Source organism: Anomaloglossus baeobatrachus, chromosome 7 (assembly GCF_048569485.1).
Source record: "Anomaloglossus baeobatrachus isolate aAnoBae1 chromosome 7, aAnoBae1.hap1, whole genome shotgun sequence".
In the NCBI taxonomy this organism is placed as follows: domain Eukaryota; kingdom Metazoa; phylum Chordata; class Amphibia; order Anura; family Aromobatidae; genus Anomaloglossus; species Anomaloglossus baeobatrachus.
The window spans coordinates 80,304,839-80,325,767 of NC_134359.1; the positions used below are offsets into that span (position 1 = coordinate 80,304,839).

General features: G+C 48.3%; 1 long non-coding RNA gene across 1 annotated transcript; it reads left to right on the forward strand.

The window, feature by feature from the left end:
- The first annotated feature begins 858 nt into the window (after positions 1-858).
- On the forward strand, positions 859-19,517 carry LOC142245914 (uncharacterized). The gene is made up of 3 exons (XR_012724813.1): positions 859-948; positions 12,120-12,164; positions 19,470-19,517. It is a non-coding gene; the product is annotated as an uncharacterized LOC142245914 (long non-coding RNA).
- The last annotated feature ends 1,412 nt before the right edge of the window (positions 19,518-20,929 follow it).

The following is a 20,929-nucleotide window of genomic DNA, read 5'->3' on the forward strand; positions in this document are numbered from 1 at the left end:
CTCACTGTTGAGAGATTTATGACCATTCTGTGACCTGAACTTCACATATACAGGTGCTTTTCCACTTGCATGCCGCTTCCAATGCAAGAGCATTGGAAGCGATATACAAATGACCCTCTGCTGCGTTGTCAGCCGAGGGTCATGCGACTGTGATGCAATCTTGTGATCGCATCACAGGAACAGAGAAGATGGATGGAGCAATTTCTCCCCATCTCCTCCGCTGTCTGTCTCTGCGTGCACCGCACTGCAGTCTCGTAACATGCGAGTGCAGTACGATTTTACACACACGTGAGCCGAGATTCAGTGCAAATCGCAGCATGCTGCGATTGCACCGAGAGCCCAATTCGTGTGGAGAAAAAATGGGACAGAGGAAACTGTCTCTTGATTAACACTGGTGCAAGTGCAATCCGATTTTTTTATCGGATCGCACTCGCACCAGGAAATCGCAGATGGAAAAGCACCCTACTTCTGAGGCTCTGCATATTAGGGCCATTTCACATTTGCGCTGTTTTGACGGAAACGGGCTCCGTCACACAAAGTACAGTTCATTTATTTACAGTGGAAGCGCGACATCATGTGGACACATGCGGGTACTGCATGGAAAACACAACCTTGTATTGTGTCGCGCTTCAAATGTAAATAAATGAACTGTACTACATTAGTGACGGATTCCGTTTGCGTCAAAACAACGCAAGTGTGAAACTGGCCTCAAACGTATTTGCTCTCTGTTGTGCAGAGAGGGTTAATGTCTTTTTTCCTTGCTGCTAGCTCCTAATTAGTTGATCTCAGCTGCAGCCGGTTTGTGGCCCCCTCCCCTCCTCTTTAAATAGTCACATGATCCATCTCCTGATGCTGTCATATTCACTCTATTCTGAGTAGTGGTGGCTGAAGAGCCTGCTAGTGGAGTCCTGTCATATGCAGTCTGGTGTTTTGCTTCAACAGTTGGTGGTAAATCTTTTTGTTTGTATCTCCCTGACTGTCTACTTACCCTTGTGTTGTATTATAGTAGTGGTAGAACTAGCTCTCTTGCTGACCTGCTTACTAGCCCGTGTGAGTGTAGGGTAAGGAAGGGCCTAGACACATGATTGGTGATGGGGTGAAAATACCTGTATGTGGATGTTAGGGAGGGAAGGATACAGCCTCAGGTGAGTGCAGGAGGTCTCCCCATTGTATTGTGTGCCCTGTATATTGTGGCCCTCTCTGGGGGTTCCCTTGTGACAGCCTGTGTGGGAGCTCATACTGCTGTTTGTGGAGGGTCATACTGTATATAGTAGGCTGTATGTGGGTCAGACTATATGGTGAGGCAGTGTGTGGGTCATACGGTATAAAAAAGGGCAGTGTGGTGGTCAGATTGTAAATAGCGGTCTGTTTGGCCAGACTGGGAAGCTATGAGGGGGATCCTACTGTCTATATAGGGGCCTAATGGGGGTGGGGGGCTCTTGCTCTCTATATAGAGATCTGTGTGTGGGCTCCTGCTGTCTGTATAAGGGGCTATGTGGGGGGGGGGAGGAGGGGGCTCCTGCTGTCTGTATAAGGGGCTATGTGGGGGGGGGGGAGGAGGGGGCTCCTGCTGTCTGTATAAGGGGCTATGTGGGGGGGGGGGAGGAGGGGGCTCCTGCTGTCTGTATAAGGGGCTATGTGGGGGGGGGGGGAGGGGGCTCCTGCTGTCTGTATAAGGGGCTATGTGGGGGGGGGGGAGGAGGGGGCTCCTGCTGTCTGTATAAGGGGCTATGTGGGGGGGGGGAGGAGGGGGCTCCTGCTGTCTGTATAAGGGGCTATGTGGGGGGGGGAGGAGGGGGCTCCTGCTGTCTGTATAAGGGGCTATGTGGGGGGGGGGAGGAGGGGGCTCCTGCTGTCTGTATAAGGGGCTATGTGGGGGGGGGGAGGAGGGGGCTCCTGCTGTCTGTATAAGGGGCTATGTGGGGGGGGGAGGAGGGGGCTCCTGCTGTCTGTATAAGGGGCTATGTGGGGGGGGGAGGAGGGGGCCCCTGCTGTCTGTATAAGGGGCTATGTGGGGGGGGGGGGAGGAGGGGGCTCCTGCTGTCTGTATAAGGGGCTATGTGGGGGGGGGGGGAGGAGGGGGCTCCTGCTGTCTGTATAAGGGGCTATGTGGGGGGGGGGGGGAGGAGGGGGCTCCTGCTGTCTGTATAAGGGGCTATGTGGGGGGGGGGGAGGAGGGGGCTCCTGCTGTCTGTATAAGGGGCTATGTGGGGGGGGGGGAGAGGGGGCTCCTGCTGTCTGTATAAGGGGCTATGTGGGGGGGGGGGAGAGGGGGCTCCTGCTGTCTGTATAAGGGGCTATGTGGGGAGGGAGGAGGGGGCTTCTGCTGTCTGTATAAGGGGCTATGTGGGGAGGGAGGAGGGGGCTCCTGCTGTCTGTATAAGGGGCTATGTGGGGAGGGAGGAGGGGGCTTCTGCTGTCTGTATAAGGGGCTATGTGGGGGGGGAGGGGGCTGCTGCTGTCTGTATAAGGGGCTATGTGGGGGGGGGAGAGGGGGCTCCTGCTGTCTGTATAAGGGGCTATGTGGCTCTTTGAAGGGTGACTGCTGTTTGTGTGGGGTGCTGTGTCTTGGTCATACTGTATATGGGGGGCTGACAGCATACTTAATTCTGCTCAATATTAAGTGATGCAATTATTAATCATATTTTTATATTATGTTAATATTGTGCATAATTAATTTAAGCCTACTGATTCGCCCTTCAACAGTAGTGGTCTCATGTGGCTCCTCAGTAAAATTAATTGCCTACCCCTACTATACACAGGAGCTCTGTATATAGTGTATAATGTCACTGCTAGAGATGAGTGGACCTGTAGATATCTGGGTTTGAATTTGCTCGGACTTGAGAAAAAAGTTTTGTTAGGAAACTGAACTTGACCCTGGATGTCAAACCCAATAGAAGTCAATGAGGAACCGAATTTCTGTGCTGAAAAAATGGTCATAGTAAAGGCTCTGGGGCTGCAAAAAGTAAAATTGGGTAAGAGCAGGGAAGTTATACATACAGCTTTTCTTAGAATATAACAGCAGTAAAGGTGGTGTCACACGCAGTGATATATCGTGCGATCGCACCCGCCCCCGTCGTTTGTGCATCACGGGCAATTCGTTGCCCGTGGCGCACAATGTCGTTAACCCCCCCCCCCCCTGTCACACGTACTTACCTCCCTAACGACGTCACTGTGGGTGGCGAATATCCTCTTCCTGAAGGGGGAGGGACGTTCGGCGTCACAGCGACGTCACACAGCGGTCACCCAATAGAAGCGGAGGGGTGGAGATGAGCGGGACATAACATCCCGCCCACCTCCTTCCTTCCTCATTGCCTGTGGGACGCAGGTAAGCTGTGTTCATCGTTCCTGGGATGTCACACATAGCAATGTGTGCTGCCACGGGAACGACGAACAACCAGCTCACAGAAGGAGGAACAACATTATGGAAATAAACAACATGTCAACGAGCAACGATAAGGTGAGTATTTCTGCTCGTTAACAGTCGTTCGGAGGTGTCACACGCTACGACTTCTCTAACGATGCCGGATGTGCATCACGAATTCCGTGACCCCGGCGATATATCGTTAGATAAATCGTAGTGTGTGACGGGGCCTTAAGACTCTTTTCTGGCCCAATTAATCTACATGAATATTTACTGCTTCCCCCGACAACTCTCTGTGCCAACATCTGGGATTGGTTGCAGATGGCTGTACATACCCCCCCCTCTCAGTGTTAAGGCCCCGTTACACGCAACGAGGTATCTAACGATATATCGCCGGGGTTACAGATTCTGTGATGCACATCCGACATCGTTAGCGACGCTGTTGTGTGTGACAAACACGAACGACCGTTCACAATAGAAAATACTCACCAAATGTCCATCGTTGACACGTCGTTCATTTTCACAAAATCGTTGATTGTAGAGCACGCAGGTTGTTCGTCGTTCCCGAGGCAGCACACATCGCTATGTGTGACACCTCGGGAATGACGAACTACAGCTTACCTGGGGCCGCCGGCAATGAGGATGGAAGGAGGTGGGCGGGATGTTACGGCCGCTCATCTCCACCCCTCAACTTCTATTGGGCGGGCCGCTTAGTGATGCCGCTGTGACGCCACACAAACCGCCCCCTTAGAAAGGAGGCAGATCGCCGGCCACAGCGACGTCGCTAGACAGGTAAGTCCATGTGACGGCTCCTAACGATATTGTGCACCACGGATAGCGATTTGCCCGTGACGCACAACCGACGGGGGCGGGTGCTTTCACCAGCGATATCGCTAGATGTGATGGGGCCTTTAGTGTCTGTGATTGGTTGCAGACCAGTTTGCTGAATTGTAGTGTAAAAAAACCAAATCAATAAATTTTAAAGATTGGCTTGGGCTTCGTCCTTTTTTTTTTTTTTTTTATAACCAGCATGAGTAAATATACATCTATGGGCTGCAACCCCCAGTGGTCTGCTTTACCTTGGCTGGTTATCAAAACTAAAGGGGATCCCACAGTTTGTTTTTTATTTTTTTTAATTAAAAATAGATTGTTGGGTTCCCCCCCCCTATTTTTTAGAACCAGCCAAGGTAAACCTGACCACTTGAGGTTGGTATTGTCAGGTTGGGAAGGGCCATGGTTATTGGTCCGTCCCAGCCTAAAAATACCACCCCGCAGTTGCTCCAGAACTGAGATCCATTAATACATGGGGTTGATGATAGGGCAGAGGGTACTCTGGGAGACACCAGCTATGTGAGCTGCCAACTCTGACATCAGTTGAACTCATTGCTGGCACAGATTTATAGATTGGGTGAAGCTGCTATTACTCACCGGTGGCTAAGGTTAGGGCTAATGGCAGGGTCTGAGTCTTTCCTCTTGGAAGAGGTACTAGACAGGGGTGCCCACTCTCGCCCTTGCTATTTGCTACTGCAGTGGAGCCATTGGCAGTTGCAATACGGACGTCCAGGGAGAGAACGGGATTTAGGTGTGACACAGTGGAGCAGAAAGTATCATTATATGCGGATGACCTACTTTTATATTTAGACAGGGTACATTCCTCGATTTTGCCGGCAATGGATATCATTCAAGAATTTGGGCGGAGGTCTGGCCTTCGGATTAATTGGTCCAAATCGGCTTTAATGTCGATAGACCCTCTCCCGGTGGATTTCTCGGACTTGCAGATACCGGTTCCTGTGGTCCGAGAGTTCAAGTATCTGGGAGTAACTCTTAAGCGGGCTTTACACGCTGCGACATCGCTAATGCGGAGTCGTTGGGGTCACGGAATTCGTGACGCACATCCGGCCGCATTAGCGATGCCATGTAAAGTGCTATGGAATTAATAGCGCTATATAAATGAATAAATTATTATTATTATTATTATTATTATTATTGCGTGTGACACCGATAAGCGATTTTGCATCGTTGCAAAAAACGTGCAAAATCGCTCATCGGTGACATGGGGGTCCATTTTCGATTATCGTTACTGCAGCAGTAACTATGTAGTTCGTCGCTCCTGCGGCAGCACACATCGCTATGTGTGACGCCGCAGGAACGAGGAAGCTCTCCTTACCTGCCTCCCGGCCGCTATGCGGAAGGAAGGAGGTGGGTGGGATGTTACGTCCCGCTCATCTCCGCCCCTCCGCTGCTATTGGGCGGCGGTTCAGTGACGCTTCAATGACGTCGCTGTGACGCCGCACGGACCGCCCCCTTAGAAAGGAGGCAGTTCGCCGGTCACAGCGACGTCGCCGGACAGGTAAGTATGTGTGACGGCTCTGGGCGATGTTGTGCGGCACGGGCAGCGATTTGCCCGTGTCGCGCAACAGATGGGGGCGGGTGCCCACACTAGCGATATCGGGACCGATATCGCAGTGTGTAAAGTAGCCTTTAGCCCAAATCTGAAGGATTTCCAGGCCCTAAATCTGGAATCCCTGTTGCAGCGGTTCAGAGCAAAGGTACACACCTGGTGTCGCTTGCCGCTATCAAATATCGGTAGATCCAACTTAATCAAAATGGTAATGATGCCACAATTACTATATCTTATACATAATTCTCCAGTATGGATACGTAGGGAATTTTTTGCAAAAATTAATACATTATTCCGGGAACTTATCTGGAAGAAAAAACAGGCTAGGATTCGACTGGAAGTGCTACAGCGGGGAAAGGAGGAGGGAGGACTGGCGATAACAAACCCATATATATACTATTTAGCCTCCCAGATGCAACATCTTAGGGGTTGGGGCAAAGAAGGAGCATATGATAACAGTGGTGATATAGTGAGAGAGGGATTGGTATGGAAATATCCGGGTTGCCGGTTGGATGTGAGACAAAGACAGATAAATGGGGCACGATATCCCACGTTGGCTATGATACTTCGGGTATGGGACAGAGGTAAGTTTCTTTTGAAGATAAATGGGCCTACGGAGCTCTGGCCACTGTGGCGTAACTCGGATTTGCCAGAAATTAAAAAATTAGTGGGGTTCAGAGGATGGGAAGATAAAGGGATCCATTTAGTGTCACAAGTACTACAAAATAATATTTTTAAGAGTTTTGAGCAATTGAGAACGGAGTTTCCCCTCCTGCATGTCTTCTTTTATCAATACTTACAGCTGAGGCACGCACTGGAAAGACAGGGGAGGACAAATCCGGTGACAGTGACACATAATCAAACATTACATATGCTACTTACATCTGAGTCCTCTAAAGCAGTGTTCCCCCAACTCCAGTCCTCAAGGCCCATCAACAGTGCAGGTTTTTGGGATTTCCTTAGTATTGCACAGGTGTTAATGTGATTACCTGCCCAGGTGATGATTCCAACTGCAGTAAAAAGCTAAGGAAATCCTGAAAACATGCACTGTTGGTGGGCCTTGAGGACTGGAGTTGGGGAACCCTGCTCTAAAGGTCATATTTCTGAACTATACAAAAGATTATTACCTGCCCATCTGGAGACATACCCACTGACTGTTAAAAGTAAATGGGAACGGGACGTTGGTCCCCTGACGGAAGACCAGTGGTCCGACATTTTAGAACAGGTCCCTAAACTGGCGGTTCGCTGAGTGCCAAAGGCTTTCTCAAATATATCTCATCCACAGGGTATATAAAACTCCCAGCCTATTATTCAGGATGGGACTTAGACCAAATGCACAATGTGTTAGGTGTGGACAGGATGATGCCCATTTGATGCATGTTATGTGGGAGTGTGGACACATTGGTGATTTCTGGAAACAAACCCTGAGACTCAGACCAAATATATCATATCACAATACAGCCGTCACCTCGTTTATGTTTGAGTCTGCGGGAGGGAGGAGTAGACCCGGACTCTCCAACAGCCCTGGGAATAGCCCGTATCCTGTATCAAGCAAGAAAGATACTGGCATACCATTGGTTAGATCCTCTCACCAACATTACCAGAGCTTAAAAATAAATTAAATAACGTCATTAGATTGGAAATGGGAGTTTATTTAAAGAGAAAAACACTGCGAAAGTTTTACAAAATCTGGCATCCATGGATGAAGTCGCCGGGTCTCCCCTCTGGGGCATTAGTACAGGATACAATGTTGGACCAGTTACTGTTATGCTTGCAGTGAATGGAACATTTGGGGAGTAAAAGTTAAAACTAGTGTTTTACGTGGCGGAGTGTACTTTGAGCGGCGCTGTGGGAGGGGCCGGAAGGGTGCGATTGATGACTAAACGGGGAGAGAGAGGCAAGCGGGTATGGAAATATGATGTGGAGCGACACGGCTGATGGAGGAGACTTTTCTATTAGACTGAGGTATTATTGCATAATTTAAACTTTTGTTTATCTGTGGAGCCAGGTTATATGTAGGCTCAATTTATATAACTGATCTAAGAATCCTTTTTTCCTTCAGAGGAAGAACCTGATTTATAGACAACATATGTCTTTTCAATGTACGCTTTTACTAGTTGTATAAGATGCAATATATTTTCTCTGTATTGATTCTTAGTTGTTTAATAAAAAAAGATCTGATTTAAAAAAAAAAAAAGAACTCATTGCTGGACTGTGGAATTGCAAGACATCTCTGCAGAGCAGTCTAGCAGCGAGTTCACCGGCGGATCAACAGAGTGATGTCACAATTTCTCACAGCCTGGGACTGCCCCGCTAACCTCAGTGTGTCCCAAAGGCTACAATGGCCAATCGCGTTTTCTGTCACTGTAGCCTCTAAATGTAGCTGAGGATCGCTGGCAAATCACAGCTAACATCAACCCCATATATTACCATAGCACCTGGGCAATTGGGATGAGCCAGGTAAAAGGCTAGAATTGACGCATCTAATGGATCCCACAATTCTGGGGCAGCTGCGGGCTGGTATTTTTAGGCTGGGATGGGCTAATAACCATGGCCCTTCCCACCCTGATAATGCCAACCCTCAGCTGTCACCTTTATCTTTGCCTTATTTATTTATTTAAATCTTAGAGGGGATTCCATGCCCTTTTTATCTTTGATAGAGGGGATTCCATGCCCATTTTAAGATTTAAATAAATAAAGGTAAAGGTGACAGCTGAGGGTTGGCATTCAGGGAGGAAAGGGCCATGGTTATTAGCCCACCCAGCCTAAAAATACCAGCTCGCAGCTGCCCCAGAATTGTGGGATCCATTAGATGCGTCAATTCACCTGGCTCATCCCAATTGCCCAGGTGCTATGGTAATATATGGGGTTGATGTTAGCTGTGATTTGCCAAAAAATCATAGCTGCCATCAAGCACTAGGCTAGTAATGGGGTGACGTCTGAGACATCCCCATTACTACCCTGTATGTCAAAATAAATAAACACAGAAAAATACTTTATTTGAAATAAAACACACACACTTTCACCCGTATATTAACCACCAAAACACCCCGTAGGTCCAATGTAATACACGCGACATCCCACGACGATCCTCGGCTACATTTAGAGGCTGCAGTGACAGAAAACGTGATTGGCCATTGTAGCCTTTGGGACACACTGAGGGCAGCGGGGCAGTCCCAGGCTGTGAGAAATTGTGACATCACTCAGTTGATCTGCCGGTGAACTCGCTGCTAGACTGCTCTGCAGAGATGTCTTGCAATTCCACAGTCCAACAATGAGTTCAACTGATGTCAGAGTTGGCAGCTCACACAGGGCAGAGGGTACTCTGGGAGCTACAAGCTATCATCAACCCCATGTATTAATGGATGTCAGTTCTGGAGCAGCTGCGGGGTGGTATTTTTAGGCTGGGACGGACCAATAACCATGGCCCTTCCCAACCTGACAATACCAACCTTAAGCGGTCAGGTTTACCTTGGCTGGTTCTAAAAATAGGGGGGGAACCCAACAATCTATTTTTAATTGAAAAAAACAAAACAAAACAAACTGGGATCCCCTTTAGTTTTTAAAACCAGCCAAGGTAAATCAGACCACTGGGGGTCCAAGAAGAAAGAACCAAAAGGCACTCACCGGGTTGCTCAAAAAAGGAAGCCGTTTATTCAACCACTATTCACCTGGCTGACATGTTATTATTAAGCTGAACCACAAGAAACAATCTGGTATCTCAGGAGTTAATATAAAGCTTTGTAAAAACAATTTCCTACATCTGAATGAGGCATTACTGCAGGGGTGGGCAATTAATTTTCCCATGGGGCCGCATGAGAAATTAGGATGGTTTTAGAGGGCCGGACTAATATAATTAACTCAGGTTTACCCAATACTGTATATAGCATATATACTATCCCTTCATATACAAACAGTAAGTTACGGACTGTGTGACCCCTCGTGGCCCTGCACGCACACATGTCCTTTTTTTTTTTCTCTGGCAGCACGGGTGTCACACGGATCGCACACTGATGTGATCTGTGTGACATCAGTGTGACAAATACCAGAGAAAACACGGGTCTTTTTAATAAAAAGATTTTCTATATTTACCTCTCTCCAGCGCTGCTGTCTCTGGCTCTGCTGCCTCCCGCTCCTTATCGCTGGTAATTATACTCACTGAATATTCACTGCAGTGAGCAGCTGGAAGCAGGGACAGCGCTGGGGAGTGTGTGTGTGTGTGTGTGTGTGTGTGTGTGTGTGTGTGTGTGTGTGTGTGTGTGTGTGTGTGTGTGTGTGTGTGTGTGTGTGTGTGTGTGTGTGTGTGTGTGTGTGTGTGTGTGTGTGTGTGTGTGTGTGTGTGTGTGTGTGTGTGTGTGTGTGTGTGTGTGTGTGTGTGTGTGTGTGTGTGTGTGTGTGTGTGTGTGTGTGTGTGTGTGTGTGTGTGTGTGTGTGTGTGTGTGTGTGTGTGTGTGTGTGTGTGTGTGTGTGTGTGTGTGTGTGTGTGTGTGTGTGTGTGTGTGTGTGTGTGTGTGTGTGTGTGTGTGTGTGTGTGTGTGTGTGTGTGTGTGTGTGTGTGTGTGTGTGTGTGTGTGTGTGTGTGTGTGTGTGTGTGTGTGTGTGTGTGTGTGTGTGTGTGTGTGTGTGTGTGTGTGTGTGTGTGTGTGTGTGTGTGTGTGTGTGTGTGTGTGTGTGTGTGTGTGTGTGTGTGTGTGTGTGTGTGTGTGTGTGTGTGTGTGTGTGTGTGTCCCAATGAACTCTGATGAACCCATGAAGCTGTAGCGTGGGTGTCTCAGGATGGTCATCAAAGTTCATTAGAAACTCTGATGGCCTCCTGGAGGTCACTGTGCTTGCAGAATACTCACCTGTCCCTGCGGTGATGTCCTCAATGGTGCTGTGCCCGGTGCTGTCATCGCGATGCTCCGGCTTCCAGGTCTTGAGTGCGGTGAATAATCAATGAATGAGCAGTGGTCAGGAGCGGGAGGCAGCAGAGCTGAAGAAAGCAGGTAAATATGGAAAATCTTTTTATTTCACAGACTCGTGTTTTCTCCGGTACCTGTCACATGTATGCAAACAGGTACCGGAGAAACGCAATCAGGCCCTGTAATGGCGGTATGGCGCTGCAGGGGGCGGGGAGAGAGCACGTGGTACCCGATGTAACTCCAGTACCACTCGCAGTTACGGGCTTTTCTCTCTGCACGCACGCACACATACATACACACACGCTATATACACAAACAATCCCCATATACTACATCACTGCACCCCTATATACACCTGTAATATACATCACTGCACCCCCATATACACCTGTAATATACATCACTACACCCCTATATACACCTGTAATATACATCACTACACCGCTATATACTCCTGTAATATACATCACTGCACCCCTATATACACTTGTAATATACATCACTACATCCACATATACATCACTAGACCCCTATATACTACACCTGTAAAACTACATTGCCATATACTACATCACTCCCCCCAAATATTACTCACCAGTTACCCCCCCCTCCCCTCCACTCCCCCCATTGTCCCCTCAGGTTACTAGTCACCACTCACCTTTCCCTCCTCAGACACCTCCGTACGGGCTCCCGCTGACATCCTTCTTCTCTTGTACGGCTCCCCGCTGAGCTGCTTCCTCTCTCCGTACGGGCTCCGGCTGCTGCATCTTCTCCTGCCGGGGCGGGAACTTTTCAAATGACACACACGCGCGCCGTACTGACGACATCAGGGCGCACGCGTGTGTGTCACAGAGAAAGTGCCGGCAGGAAACAGAGGACAGATTCCTGCGTTCCGCTGCTGCACTGTGCGGTGCTGCAGTATCTGTCCTCTGTTCCCTGCTGGCACGCAGCGTGTGATGAGGGCAATCTGACCACGGGCCGCCCGGAGCCTGGAGCTCCGGACAACAGGTCAGATTGCCCTCATCAGTGACCGGCCAGCAAGGACGCCCGGAGCCAGGCGGGCCGGTCACAGAGAGTAGGCGGGCCGGATGTGGCCCGCGGGCCGCCCCTTGCCCAGGTCTGTATTACTGTATTCTATTAATTTGTGGACCCTGCATGGTTGCTACTAAGTAAAAGTCAGTGTTAGCTAATCAGAGGGGTGTCCATGGGGATTTGGATATCTGCTGCCCTAATATTGGTGGCATAATTGGTCATCAATAGTCGATCTTGGACAACCCCTTTATCTGTGATGTAGGAAATGTCCAAAGTTTGTCACAAAAGTATTTGTGTTGGATGGAGAAAATGAGGAATATATTATGTCTGTCGTTTTCTTGAAAACCAGCCTCTTACTAATCCTAATCTCATCCGTTACTTGCACATTGACATGAGATGATATATGTTTCATGTACTATAGGGATGAGACTAAGGATAAAGCGGAGAACAGCGGCCGCATCACCGGGTAAGAGCAGAGATTTACTGAGCAAACCTTCTAGATGATTGCTTATTACTGTGTATATCTGACCACACAGAGCGGCCATTTAGGGGTTATTTTTTGTCACCCATATAGTCCCCATGTGAGATCATTGGGATATCCTTTTATATTGTGCACACATTCACCTGTTACACCCATCATGCACACAATACTTTATATTCCTCATGCTCTTTCTACTTTTTTTTTTTTTCATTTTTTTTTCTTCCTGCCACACTTCTGCATTTTCTAGATAAAACCTGCATTGACATTTGCCTATTCTCACTCTTATTGTCGTCTTGTGGAAGCTTCCACTAATGCTGGCCCAATATACTGTTCAGTCTTCTGTCAGTTACCATGATGAGATGCTGCCACCTTGTGGCCTCTTCTTATGTCAACTACCCTTATACATTCACACATCCAATTTTATGAGTGCCTGGCATTACGCATGCGCGGGTTGTGTCCGGCTGGTTCCCGGCTCTCTGTATCTTCCCATGTTCCCTGCATTGTAAACTCTTTGCTAGTGATGAGCGAGCATGCTTGTTACTACTCGGTACTCGCACGAGTATCACTGTACTCGGGCTACTCGGCGGGGACCGAGTAATCTCGTGATACTCGTGCTGTACTCGTGGTCTTCATCCCTGCATGTTGGCGCTCTTTTGAGAGCCAGCCCTCATGCAGGGATTGGCTGGCAGACCACTGCAATGCCACAGCCCTGTTAGTTGTGGAATTGCAGTGATTGGCCGGCCTGCACAGCGTGACCGAGCCTTTATACCGGCCGGCGCGCTGTGCTCTACTCACAGCCATCCAGACAGTCAGTGCAGGGAGAGTGTCGCTGATTCAGGGAAAGGTTTGCGGCCCTTTATAGCTATTTCCGTAGCAGGGCTGAAAACAGTGTGACCAAAAGTCCTTCTCAGGACTATTCTAGTTGTATACAGGCAGGCAGGGTATAGCCAGGTCGGAGTACAGTAGCAGAGTCCTTCTCAGGACTATTGTTGCTATATACAGGCAGGGTATAGCCAGGTCTGAATACAGGCTAGTGACCAGAAGAGTCCTTGTCAGGACTATTGTAGCAGTATACAGGCAGGCAGGCAGGCAGGGTATATATAGCCATTCCTAGTGGTGACCGTATACCAGCCTTCATCATATCTGGGACTGGTGTACACAGTCTAAAACAGTCCAGATAGTGTCTGACTTGTCTGTAATTGTCGCTCCCAAAAAAAACCTGTTAGGTTCTTAGTGCGTCCGTGCTTGGTTTTTAAAACCGCACGTGTGTGCCTGTCGGTGGCAGCGTACAGGTGCACTTGTGTGCAATTTCCACAAACTTTGATATAACGCACAAGTAGTGAATACACGTCAGCACAGCATTGCAAAATGCGCAAGGGCATTGGCAAGGAACAAGGAAGTGGATGTGATGGTGGTGCAGGCAGAGGCCGAGGTCATGGGCAAGCTCTAATTTCGCCACAACAAAGGGCCACATCTAGTCGCTCGCACGTCCTGTCCCAAATTCTTGGGGACCGCAGCAGTACACCGCTCTTGAACCAAGACCAGTGTCAACAGGTTGTTAGTTGGATAGCGGATAATGCTTCCAGTCAGATTGGCACCACCACAAACACTCTGTCTTCCACACGGTCAAGTGTCAGTAGCCGTGATACTGCACCGCACATTTCTGAACCTGATCCTCCTTCCTACCACCAGGCTGAGTACACGTCCTCCTCGGACATTAATGATCCCACACTTGGACACTCGGAAGAGCTGTTCACGTTTCCATTCACACATTCTGGCCTCTCGCCAGCTCATATTGAAGTGGGTCATGAGGAGATCGTATGTACAGATGGCCAAATATTTGAGCAGCCACGTTCTCACGAAGTTGGCAACGTGTCTCAACAAGTGGTGGACGATGATGAGACACAATTGTCAGGAAGTCAGGAGGAGGAGCAGGGTGCGGAAGAGGAAGACTACGTGGTGGATGATCCAGTAACTGACCCAACCTGGCAGGAGGATATGCAGAGCGAGGACAGCAGTGCACAGGGGGAGGGAGGCGTAGCATCCCAACAGGCAGTAAGAAGCAGGGTGGTGGCTCCAGGCAGAAGTCAGGCAACCGTTCCCCGGAACAACAACACGACACAAGGTGCCTGTACAAATGTTAGGTCTTCCCGAGTCTGGCAGTTTTTTAAGTTGGCTCCAGATGATTCTAAAAAGGCCATTTGCAACACCTGCCGTGCCAGCATCAGCAGGGGTACCAAAACTAGCAGCCTGACCACCACCAGCATGATCAGGCACATGTCAGCCAAGCACCCGACTTTGTGGGAAGTACAACAGAGTCGAGGAGCAGTGCTTGCTGATGTCACTGCTACGTCTTCGCTGGTTGTGCATGCGAGCCAATCCCCTGTCCATGCTGCCTGCGAACAAGCCTCCTCCACTCCTGCACCTGCAGTTGCCTACGCAGAAATAACACCATCATCAAGCACGTCCTTGTCCCAGCGCAGCGTTCAGTTATCCATTCAGCAAACCTTTGAACGCAGGCGCAAATACACTGCCAACACCCCACATGCCACAGTTCTAAATGCTAACATTTCGCGACTGCTTGCGCTGGAAATGTTGCCTTTTAGGCTGGTGGAGACAGAAGCATTCCGCGACCTGATGGCGGCAGCTGTCCCACGTTACTCGGTCCCCAGCCGCCACTATTTCTCCCGGTGTGCCGTCCCCGCGTTGCATAACCACGTGTCACAAAACATCACACGTGCCCTGAACAACGCTGTTTCACCCAAGGTCCACCTAACCACAGACACGTGGACAAGTGCTTGTGGGCAAGGCCGCTACATCTCGTTGACGGCACACTGGGTTAATATTGTGGAAGCTGGGACCCAGTCTGAGCGAGGGACGGAACACGTCCTTCCCACACCAAGGTTTGCAGGCCCTACCTCAGTCAGTGTTTCACCCACACTCTACAGCTCAGGAATGTCATGCTCTTCAGCCTCCTCCTCCTCCTGCGCATCCTCATCCACTGTACCCTCCACACCAGTCCCAAGCTGGAAGCACTGCAGCACTGCCTCGGCGAAGCGGCAACAGGCTGTGCTGAAGCTAATCTGCATCGGTGACAAACCCCACAATGCAGAAGAGGTGTGGACAGCTCTGAAACAGCAGGCAGATCACTGGCTCACACCTCTGAACCTAAAGCCAGGAAAGGTCGTGTGTGACAATGGCCGGAACCTGGTGGCGGCTTTGAGGCGAGGCCAGCTGACACATGTTCCATGCGTGGCCCATGTGCTCAACCTCGTGGTTCAGCGGTTTCTAAAGTCATACCCAGAGCTGTCTGATCTGCTGGTAAACGTTCGCCGCCTGTCTGCACATTTTCGAAAGTCACCTACTGCTTCAGCCGGCCTTGCCGGCTTTCAGCGCCGTTTGCATCTTCCGGCTCACAGACTGGTGTGTGATGTCCCCACGCGTTGGAATTCAACTCTGCACATGTTGGTCAGGATATGTGAGCAGAAGAGGGCAGTTGTTGAGTACCTGCATCACCTAAGCCGTCGGGAAATGGGTCAAACTCCACACATAACACCTGAGGAGTGGAGATGGATGTCAGACCTATGTACCATCCTCCAAAACTTTGAGGACTCCACCAAGATGGTGAGTGGTGATGACGCCATTATTAGCGTCACCATACCGCTACTCTGCCTTCTAAAACGGTCTCTGCTGAAAAACAAACATGATGCATTGCAGGCGGAGCTCGATGAGTTGCAGCAAGAAACAGTAGTGGGTGTGGGTGATAAAACACAGCCCAGCCTCGTCTCATCACAACGTGCAGTGGAGGACTATGACGAGGAGGATGAAGACATGGAGCAAATCTCCAGCCAAATTGAGGATATGACATGCACACCAGTCATATCCTCGGTTCAGCGTGGCTGGCCAGAGGACAGGGTAGATGAGGAGGAGGAGGAGGACAGCATGTTCAGTCATCGTGTTGGTCAGGCTACTGAAGTCCTGGCTGTTAAGAGTCTGGCGCACATGGCTGACTTTATGGTAAGCTGCCTGTCTCGTGACCCTCGCGTTAAGAACATCTTGGCCGACAATCATTACTGGTTGGTAACACTGTTAGACCCACGCTACAAGGAGAACTTTATGTCTCTTATTCCCGAGGAGGAGAGGTCAACCAAAATGCAGCAGTTCCGGAAGGCCATAGTCACGGAAGTAGGCAAAGCATTCCCCTCACAAAACGCTAGCGGCATAGGTCAGGAATCAGTGGACAACCAAGGCGTACAGCCGAGAGAGGCACAAGTCCAATCCGCCAGAGGTAGGGGAACAGTCTTTAAGATGTGGGACAGTTTTCTCAGCCCCTCACGTACCACAGCCCCTGAGGTGCGGGGTAGTGCCACAAGAAATCCTAAGTTTGCCCAGATGCTCAAGGAGTACCTTGCAGATCGAACAACTGTACTCCGACATTCCTCTGTGCCTTACAATTATTGGGTATCCAAGCTGGACACGTGGCATGAATTGGCTCTCTACGCCTTGGAAGTCCTGGCCTGCCCTGCCGCTAGCGTTTTGTCAGAGCGTGTTTTTAGTGCCGCAGGTGGAATCATTACAGATAAACTCACCCGCCTGTCAACTGAAAATGCTGACAGGCTGACTCTGATCAAGATGAACAAGGGTTGGATTGGGCCAGACTTCACCACACCACCAGCAAATGAGAGCGGAATTTAAAGTTTGCCATGTACCTCCACTCACCCATGGGTACACACTTCTGGACTGCTCCTCCTTCTCCTCATGCGCCACCATGATGACCGTTACAATACTTAGGCCTTTGTTTCAGGTATACCCCCAGTGGTAAATTTTTTCGCCCATTCTTTGCAGAATGGACATTACAACGACAGGAGACCCGCTCCTTTGCAATGGGAACAATGTTTTGAGGCCCTCATGCACGTCTCTACCCAGGGACAACGTGGAGCCTCCCAATTTTTGGCTGCCCTGCCTAAGGGCTATACTATAATACACCCACTTCCTGACAATGGACACTTAATGTTTTGAGGCCCTCATGCACGTCTCTACCCAGGGACAACGTGGAGCCTCCCAATTTTTGGCTGCCCTGCCTAAGGGCTATACTACAATAGACCCACTTCCTTACAATGGGCACTTCATGTTTACAGGCCCTCATGCACGTCTCTACCCAGGGACAACGTGGAGCCTCCCAATTTTTGGCTGCCCTGCCTAAGGGCTATACTACAATAGACCCACTTCCTTACAATGGGCACTTCATGTTTACAGGCCCTCATGCACGTCTCTACCCAGGGACAACGTGGAGCCTCCCAATTTTTGGCTGCCCTGCCTAAGGGCTATACTACAATAGACCCACTTCCTTACAATGGGCACTTCATGTTTACAGGCCCTCATGCACGTCTCTACCCAGGGACAACGTGGAGCCTCCCAATTTTTGGCTGCCCTGCCTAAGGGCTATACTACAATAGACCCACTTCCTTACAATGGGCACTTCATGTTTACAGGCCCTCATGCACGTCTGTATGCAGGGGCATTGGTGAACCTCACAATTTTGGACTGCCCTGGCAAAGGAAAATACTACAAAGACTCACTTCCTCAAAATGGGCACATTAGACTCAGAGGCCTTTATGTACGTCTCTTCTCAGGGACATCGGAGTGCCACACAATGTTTTACGTAAAATCTTTCATGTATTAATCTCAAAAAGTAACATACACCAGCTCTATCTCACTATTGGGTATGTGCCCTTAACATTTCCGCCATGAAAATTCATTTTGGGGTCATTTTGCAAGGTTTTCTGGTGAGTCCGTAAAAATGGCGTAAAACGCGGACAAAATTGTTCACAGCTGTGACTTTTGAGTGATAAATGCTTCAAGGGGTCTTCCCCATGCTGTTGCCATGTCATTTGAGCACTCTTCTGAGACTTTTGTGACATTTTTAGGGTTTCTACATGCTGCTGGGGGGTCATTTCACAAAAATACTCGGGTCTCCCATAGGATAACATTGGGCTCGTTGCTCGGGCCGAGTACACGAGTATCTTGGGATGCTCGGCCCGAGCCTCGTGCACCCGAGCTTTTTAGTACTCGCTCATCACTACTCTTTGCGGCTCTGCATTCATGTGATGCAGATGTCCATGTTCACCTGGAAGTCACGATCCAAGCATACATCACCACGTGCTGCGCCCTCATCTCATTGACCACATTTTGTCTTTTTGAAACCCCCCTCCCTAACCCCTATTGACAGCACCCCCAGGAGGTTAGACGAAACGCTCATTGAGGTTGGGCGTCTCACGCTATAGGATCTTACTGTCACCAGACACCCTTTACCAACTATTACGTGACTTACAATCTTCACTTTACTATTACCAGGGACCCTTCAGCACAGTACCATGGGGGTCATGATCCATTCTAATGCACTGTCACTTTACCATGCAATGCCTGTTCTTTATACTTATTATCATCAGTTTTATTTCCCATTATACTCTCTTCTATTTTACTAGCTGTTTCAATGTTGATCCATATATGTATATTATCATCTCTGCAGTGCATCTACTATTTATGTGACTGCTCTACCATAAGTGGTATTTTCTAGCTTCATTGTTCTACTTGATTACTTTCTTATTTCATCTTCCTGACACTTTTTTTGCATTATATTGATGGATATAATCTTACTATACCCATGTGAATTGTGAGTCCTCCATTACCCCTTAGTGTGACATCCCTGTTTTCCCTGCTGAAAGCACAACCATGTGCACTGGTGTAACCTATATTGTTTCATTAAGTATTTACACACATATATATATATATATATATATTAGACTTATCACCAGTTTTTTTTTTTTCTGCGTATCTCCCTTTTTTCCTTACCAATTAGTCTACTAACAACCTATGTACACTATATACATATTTTCATACTTTCTATCTACCTGTATAAACTGTAGTATTTGTATATAATTATTGTGTTCCTACACACACTCCTTTACAGCAATATACCACAGTATAGCTGTATATAGTAAATATACACCCACTACTGACTTACACTGTACATGACTGGTGGATATCAGTAAGGGGTTAGTCGATGGTAGTATTATTCCCTTGAATGGTGCGAGTTGCATTACCAGGCACTTCCATTCATACGGACAGTGACCTCAGCACAGACTATAACCAGTGCTACTTATCTACTGTACTAAGAGTTCAGGAGATCCCCATATGTCATGCGCCTTCCGCACACATTTGTACAGTAATTGAGTTATTCATTATCACAGTATATCTGGAAATATCTTGTTACCTTGTTTATATTTTTAGGCTATGCCGCTTTTTCTCCGGGATCTGTTGCCTTAGCAACATCTAAAGCGGTGAGTATACAAGATTCTTTCTGTACATGTATATCCCCAGGTCTTATGTCCTTACACATCACAAGATATTGATGAACTATACTTGGTATAAGTCATCTATATCACATTAGAGGGGGTCAGACACCACCAGTGATCCAATATGAAGCTGAATTCAATGAATAGTGGTAACCACCAAAAAATGCAGATCAGGTCCTAGATACACTTAGAGCAGATATTATCCAAAAAACTAGAGTCATTACACCGAATTTGTTTTTTACAAAAAAAGTGCAATCAATTTTATTATAACTTAAGGCCCAGTCACACACAACGACTTACCAGCGATCCTGAAAACGATGCGGCCTGATAGGGATCGCAGGTAAGTCGCTGGGAGGTTGCTGGTGAGATGTCACACAGTCAGATCTTACCAGCGATGCAGGAACAATACAGGTCGCAGTGGCGACCTGTATATAACGATCTCAGCAGTCACTGGGACTCTGTCACACAGTGTCAAACACAGCGATGTGTCCTGCCCAGTAGGACATCGCCTTTGAAGAAAATGGCCTGAACCATTCTGCAACGACTAGAGATCTCACAGCAGGGGCCTGATCGCTGGTAGGTGTCACACATAACGAGATCGCTAACGGGACCGCTACTGCGTCACGGAAACCGTGACTCGGCTGCGATCTCGCTAGCGATCTCGTTATGTGTGACAGTACCTTTTTATTTTAGTGTTTAAAAACAGATTATTTTTTTATGTATGGACAATTTTACAGATAATGTTTAAACGGTAGAGTACAGGGAAAACATAGGGGCCCTCTTCACAGGTAGCACAGCTAATAGTAAATGGGCAACATTATATATACTTCTAGATCCACACTGGAATGGCATATAGTACCACAGTAATGTGCATACTCTTACACACTTTATATGGTATCCACATGCCACTTCCTGTTAGGCTAATATTAAGTGGGAGCATAGAAAATATTTAAAGTGCATGAGTGCGTGCATAGGCAATTACATAATATAAATTGTATACAAAACATGCTATGCAAATACAGGACAAATCAGCAGTCGTTTTGTAGTGTCTCATTATGCATACATTGTATGCAAAGTCGGCAATGGTTTGGCAGAGGAATGTCTCAATATACATATGCATACAAAACATGCCATGTAAATACAAATCACTTAGCAGAGCAGTGTCTCAATACACATAGGCATAGATGTTCCTGTTATAATCCCTAATCGTGCTCACAAAGTCAAACCAGTGCTGATTAAAGATCCAAAATTACACTGGTTGCCATTACCCATGTGGGAGCCAGGGAGCTGTGTTTAGGTGAAGAGGGCTGCTGCAGATGGTCTTTCCAGAATAGATCTTCAATATTGTGAATGGATTGCCCTTAAACATTATTGTTTGTTATCTCCACGCTATAT